General features: G+C 29.8%; 1 non-coding gene across 1 annotated transcript; it reads left to right on the forward strand.

Annotated features, from left to right (window-relative positions):
* Positions 1 to 434: 434 nt before the first annotated feature.
* On the forward strand, positions 435 to 507 carry Trnai-uau (transfer RNA isoleucine (anticodon UAU)). Its single transcript has one exon. It is a non-coding gene; the product is annotated as a tRNA-Ile (tRNA).
* The last annotated feature ends 7295 nt before the right edge of the window (positions 508 to 7802 follow it).

The following is a 7802-nucleotide window of genomic DNA, read 5'->3' on the forward strand; positions in this document are numbered from 1 at the left end:
CAATAGAAAAGTAATTTGGACATCGTTAGATGATGTTGATATCGTGTTTTAGTGGATTATATTGGACTCGAGGACCTTGAGGTGGTGCTGTGAATGGGATCCATGACTTTTTTTAACAAAAAAAAAACACCCGTAAAAAGTCTAAATCATACAAATTAGAAGAAGACTAAATCATATAAATTGATGTAAATTAGTTACTCAATTACTTTCAAAATCCAAATAACACAATTGAACATATTCAGCAAACCGCAAGTAGCGCCAATAATAATTAATTAATTTATAATAATGCCTTTTTGATATGTATATATCAAAAAGTCGGCATTCGTTCAGTCATCATTATTATCTATTATGCAATCACTAGACTTGCATGGTTAGATGAAGAATTAAATGTTCGTTTCAAGGTATATATACAACTTTTTAACTGATTTTAAACCGCCAGGTTGGTCTAGTGGTATATGGCGCCAGATTTATCCGCTGGAGACGTGGGTTCGAATCCCACACCTGGCACATCCAGTGAGTTAACAAAAATAACTTTTGTTTTTTTTTTTTTAATAATTAACACTAAAAAATTACTCAACAAACTTTTTATATGACACTTACGTCACACGCCGGCTACGTACGGATACAATTTACTACCAAAGAAAATGGGAAGTGCATTTAGCAACTATGTTTATTTATTTTATAACGTTAATTTATTAGTTTATGTAAATACTAACTGTCCACCCCGACTTCGTTCGCTAATCGCTTTATTCATCTATCTTTCATATATTTTCATTAACTCACTGTAACCACTGTAATTATTTTCTTAACTGTATTTTTAAAAGAAAAGAAATTATAATGATTAGTTTAATTATCACAAATTATAGATCCTTATTAATATAAATAACATTAATTTTGAACGTTTCATGTTGATAAATGAATAGAATTTGTAAAATTAATGTTTTTTTTTTTTATATTTTCCGGGAGGGCAAATGACTCTACATCACCTAATGGTACATGGTAGTAGATTCCAAACGTTTTATGAAGCGTTTAAGATTAATAAGCTATTTATTTTTAGCTACTTATTTTACAGGTGGTAGGGCTTTGTGCAAGCTCGTCTGGGTAAATACCACCCACTCTTCAGATATTCTACCTCAAAACAGCAGTACTTGTTATTGTTGTGTTCCGGTTTGAAGGGTGAGTAAGCCAGTGTAATTACAGGCACAAGAGACATAACATCTTAGTTCAAAAATATATATTTTTATAGAATACAATTATTTCAAAACGCAACATAGATACATTTAACATAGGGTGATGTGTCATTACGGCATAAAGATAATTCGTATTTATTTAACCTACTCTTTAATTGTATTAATTGTATTCTATAAAAATATATATTTTATTATATATATTTTTATATATTTTATATTTTATTATATATATTTCATATATATTTTTATAGAATACAATTATTTCAAAACGCAAAACAATTCAAATATGAATAACATTGTCTTTAGTTTACTATACATTCCATTAAAAGATGATAGCCATTTTTTATTTTGATAAATAATGTAAAACATCTACAATTAGATCAGTGTCGTTACTCTATTTTTAAATATTATGCACGCTACTAAGTCTGATCTTTGTCTATTTGCCTTTTACCGTAGCCGAGGGATTTTCCGTTTGTTCCGCTGTCAGCACGGCTGTCACTAAGGCCACGAGAAATGAGACAGCTGGAAAATAGGGGTGGCGGTATAAGTTGACGTGCTACGGAGCTTTTGTCCCTAATAGCGGTAGCTGTTGATTTTACAAAACTACAAATGGAATTCTTAATAATAAATATATATTATACATAAAATGATAGAGCTAAGATTTAAGTTTAGTACATAGAATACCTGAATCATAAACGAAGATTATGGGATCAAACCCGTGTACACCATTAAATTTTCATGTGCTTAATTTGTGTTTATAATTCACCTCGTACTCGGTGTTGAAAGAAAATATAATGATGAAACCTGCATCCGTAACATGAAAATGTACCATATTTGTATCCAGTAATCCGCATTTGAGCAGGGTAACGTAATAATCTCCTAACCTTCTCATTAAGCGAGATCTGTGGTTTAGCCATAAAAGCATAACAGGTGGACTAGACTATATCTACTTTCGCATTTGTAATATTAGTGTAGATAAAAGACAGAAATCAGTCAATACAAATAATTCCGAGTCGAGTCTCATGACAAATAAGTCAAAGTTTACTATTATATAGAAGGCACGTTCCGTCAACACGCTGCTTCTCAACTCCGTAGATTCAATCAATTATTAGAGATCTATATTCGAACAATAATAGACCTTAAAGCCTTTGTGAGAATTCTAGTGCTATTTCTTATTTAATTTCTCTTAGGAATATAATCTCAATCACTTGATGAGAAGTAAATAACTTTGCCTAAGGACAATCAACATCATCAAAGTCAGCCACAGAATTACAGCCACCGGTTTTAATCTCGTCAAGTAGATTTCTCCAGCTGGATCTTTCTTAGGATTTCTTTCTCAACTTCTTCACACCGATTTCCATTATTAAGCCATTTAAGCTTAGACCTTGACTGCTACGATAGACCTATAGATAATGACTGCTAAAAAATTAAAAACCACTACATAAACGTGCAGCACACTAGCAACCATAAGATAAAATATGTTATGTCTCTTGTTCCTATAATTAGACTAGCTCACCCACCCTTCAAACCGGAACTCCACATTAGAGCGGATTAATGTTGGGTGATTGAGTAACTGGTGTCGGGTCAGTTCAAAGAACCATCACCGCGTTATATTTATTGTATGTTATATTTATTTTGAACAATGACAGTTACTGCACTTATAATTTAAACTCAGTCTCACTGCTGGTTTAATATCCTCTTCCTTTGAGAAGAAGTTTTGGAGCTTATTCCACCACGCTGCTCCGATTCGGGTTGGTTATATAATTTCACATGCAAGTTTCCTCGTGATGTTGTCCTTCACTGTCGCGTCTCCCAATCATCGATTAAGATTCATGGATTCTAACCACTGGGCTATCTCGACTCATTTATTTATAAAATGACTAATGTCAATTGCAAATAAATACATATTAATTCTTAATTTGTTAGGTCAATATTAATAGCGGCCAATTTAATAAAAATTCTCAATATTTATTTATATATTTTTATAGAATACAATTATTTCAAAACGCAAAACAATTCAAATATGAATAACATTGTTTTTAGTTTACTATACATTCCATTAAAAGATGATAGCCATTTTTTATTTTTCCACGTTACATTTAATTCGTTATATTCAGGTCATAACCTCGATCATACTTTTTATCCTTTTGTTTCTTACGTTAAAAAAGTATGAAATGCATTAATAAACATTAAACCTAGCCTACAGTATGCTTTACAGTGGAGTGCAGTTAGAACTAAGCTACTTTAATCTGTCTACGATTTACGACATTTCTAGCACCGTATTGCACATGCACTTTTTTTTAAATAAATAACTAACATAAAAACATTTGCGTGTAATTAATATATAATATACAGCACTAGTATATATATATTATTAATAGTTTTTAGATAGTAGACTTATAAATAATAAATAAATATTTTCAAGTAGAGTAAGAATTATTTTTATTTTTATTTCGTTTGATTTTTAAATAAGTAATGATTATAATGTACAGTAAATAAATATAAGTATAATGTCTAATCAAAGCGGCCGCCTTTAGATAAATACGCTTACTCGTAAACATTACCGCTTACAAGTGTGCACCACAAACATAGGTATGTACATGAACAGGTATGCTCTCTAGTCCAACAATCTAATAATCCAATGCGATACTAGAAAGATTTTTTATATATAAAATAAATATATATATATCCTCGCTATAAATATATATATATCCTCGCTACATTGTTCCAAAACAAAACAATTTATATTTTTTAATTCATGCGTCTTCAAACATACATATTATAATAATGTATTTGCTACAGTCGAATGACGAAAACCTCAGACGAATGTTTCAAGCACGTTTGATCAACAATTTGTTTATTTTCTCAGCTTTTTGATTTCTATATAATCCGTGTCGTATTGATAAATTGCCTGCTTTAGCTTTCGATTGAATTTAACGAATACAATATTGTATCTGTCTTGCTAATTGCTGTTATTTCATTATTTTACGTCACATCTTGAACTGGTTTTATAGTCTGGTCGGTGATTTACATCACAACCCAGGTTCGTACCTTGCTCTGTCCAGTAAAATCTATTGTCCGCCGTTACATTTTGTATATCATATGGTTAAAACATTTATTTCTTAACACGAACTTTATACATATTACTTATTGCGAGAAACTTTTTTAAAATATATATAAAAAAAAAAACAAATATATTTTTGCCTCTTGATTATGTATCAAATATTGTGTAAAGCGATTTCGAAATATTATAAAGATCTCTCAAAAATTATATTTTTCTTAATATATTTTGTTCTAGGTGTTAACTTTATACGATGTTTATGAATTTTGACTCCACTTCGCATTAGAGCAGATTAGTGAAATAAGCTTCAAATCTTTACCTAGCAGAGGGAACTCAACAGGATTTATTTTACGCACATACGTGTTTATGAGTATATAATTATTATAAGCGCGGTGTACAATAAATAGTATAATTTTGTTATTATTGTAGACATTTTTTTAGAATTATGTAAAGCCTTCATTATATTTAGCAACGAAACTCTTTACAAGAACAGATAATCTTATATCGTTATCAAATTCTTATTCAAAAAACATTTAATACGAAACTTTACATTGCAACCATGTCTTGTTTAAAAGCATAAATGTTCGTAGTACGTGCTTGTTGCGTCTGTTAATATTTTCTGAACGATTTCTTGAAAATTCGAAGCTCGAGCTCCGTAGTTTCGTCGATTTCTCTTTACAATCCAACCAGTCTTTTTGTTACAGAGAATAAAATGTTTTACCTCCACAATTCGCTTTGTTATAGTCAAGTTAGTTTTATATAAATTTCACACTGCATATGTCCCGATATATATTGTGTTGTGTACTGCAACTCACTTTGTATTTCCTTCGTAAAGTATTTAAAACGAATTTACTTACAATGAAGCGCTTTTATAAATACCCTTTTAATGTTCCAATTATAAATATAGTCAACGTTCCATGTCACTTCACACAATCGTGTTCTCCGGTGACTTGAGTATATATTTATTATGCGTTTTGACTTCTCGTAGATTATTAAGGTGTAACATTGTATTTTTTTTTGTTAATTATCAAATTGCTACTGATTATTATTATTATACTAATCTTCTTATAAATATTTAATTAATAACAGATCAATTATATATTTGCTTATACTTTTCTAATGAGTTAAAGTATACTTTATGAGTTTTTCATTTTTATTAAATTTCTAATGATAATTTTAATTAGCAGAACATAATATACATTAAATCTCAATATATATTATATATATTATTATATATATCGAACAAAGTATTTAATAAATATTATATTCGAAGTATGCTGTGTTACTAAAAACCTATGTATATTTCTGCAATTTTCTATCCGCCCATTAATATTCTATTCTATTGAACACAAAGAAAACAGTACAATTAATAAATTATCTTTAATTGCTGTCAATATTATTGCTGTCTTATATCAATAAACGAAGATTTAAATTAATTGCAAGATACTGTTGAAAATTATATGTTTAAAAATTATTATCAACGATATTGAATAGAATTGACGATTATTAAAGATTGTGACATATTATGCAGATATAAAATTTTAAAAAACACTTGACACACATATTATACATATAATATATTATCTAGATATCATTCAGTTATTTAAAAGTCGCATTGCGGTGTATAATGTACCCAAGACGCGTGCCAGGACTGGGCTCGTAAAAGCCGCTTAACGTATTAATCCACGACTTTTTAATCCTGAGCAACTTTTCAAACGAGACCTCGTGTACAAATATCCTTTTACCTATAAAATTACTCAAAGTGGTTTCTAGGGGAATATAACCAGTCTTGAGTTCGATCGCGCTGTAGCGTACATAATGTTGCTTTACAGGTGCTTAAGGAAGATCAGGAATTTATTTTCATATTTCATTGATATGTGGGAATGTAAAGTAACAAAGAAATGTCCCATTTCTGCTACAGCCTCTCCTTTTTGAAATGTAAGATCGATTTCTATTGTTTATGTATATTCTTTATTTTCAAAGATAAATAAGTTGAAAAAAAGAGCTCTCCTCCTTTACATGAGAAATGTTCTGTCTCTGCTGTCTGCTATTTACATTCGTTATTGTGATTTTCTTTTATATTGACTATGAATGCTAGTCAATAGCAATAATTTTAAATATTATAAATAAAAACTATTATTTTTATCCAAACGATAGTGTGTACTTTTAGATTAATAAGAAATAAATAATTTTTTATAATGCGTAACATTAAATCAAGAGCTCTCACTATGGCTAATATATAGCTTAACCGATATTCATATAATACTGTTTTTAAGAGTATTTTACCAACATGAATGTATTAGATGCGGTCCCATTATAGTTTTATTGCAGCAAATATACCGAGAAGTAGCAAGTCCATCTCATGTTCGTTACTTAAAAAAATCGGTGGGTTCCTGAATTTACGATGTGATTTCTAGAACTAATTATTAGAACCGAGAGAAGCAATTTGATGTAACTATGAGTAAAAATACTTATACAAATCATATAAAAATAAAGGATCTACAATTTCTTATAATAAATTCAAGCTCATCAGATTCTCCAAGTCCGTAAGTCAGCAATGTAAACGTAAGTCGACGCAAGTAAACGTAAGTCAGCGTTATTTGAAAGAACTTTAATTTTCCCTTGGCGAAGTAGGAAGAAATTAAACGGATCTAAAATCTTAATCAAGAAATCTGCTGAAATATTATTCCTAACACTTTTAATGAGTCTCCAGTCGATTTCATAGCTCTTGCAATCGTAATTACACCAGCGCTCACGAAACGCATCCACTTCATACTTCTCGTGCAGTGCTAATTTTGTCTCTCGGTGGAGCCGCAAATAAGAAAAGGCCAATAATGCTCCCTATTTATCTCCAAGTTTGAGGAGAAAACCACTATTATAGATATATTAATTTTTTCCCGTTTAATGAGTTATATAATGTTATTATTTTATCGAAAAAATCATTTCAGGTAGTTTTTTCTTTGATAAAATCTATTGTTGTTTCATCAATATAAGCTTTTGCATTTTGCAGAGTTATTTTGAAAATACCCTTCCATTTTAAAATACACACAATGGCTAATATGAAGTAACAATATACTCGATGAAAACTTCGATTATCTTATTACCCTATTATTATTATATATATTTTTAACTGTTGTACTATTTAAAAAATAATAAAACAACCAGCTTACAGAAAAACCGTTTAAAGAATTATTCATAATTACTTGCAATTTAATTCAATATTGGCTGCAGCCCGACTTATTCCCGACTAGCTTTTGCCTGAATATAGAATCAAGTATTTTTATTTTTAATTTTTCCAGAGGCAGTTGAGAATTGAATACCAATAAAATGAGCAAATGGGTAAGTAAACAGTTTTTATTCAATGAACATTGAATGAACTTTACCAGGCGAACATCACATTTCTTTGGGTTCTTCATTCTACTTCAATGCACGGAAATGCGTGCATATATCGTTTATTGAGTCAAGATGAGTATCTAACAGTTTCCAACATCCGTGATATTTCATGTCGTTTACGGTAAAGAGACAAATGCAAGTGTATTTTATTATTTGTT

Source organism: Nymphalis io, chromosome Z, assembly GCF_905147045.1.
Source record: "Nymphalis io chromosome Z, ilAglIoxx1.1, whole genome shotgun sequence".
Classification (NCBI taxonomy): domain Eukaryota; kingdom Metazoa; phylum Arthropoda; class Insecta; order Lepidoptera; family Nymphalidae; genus Nymphalis; species Nymphalis io.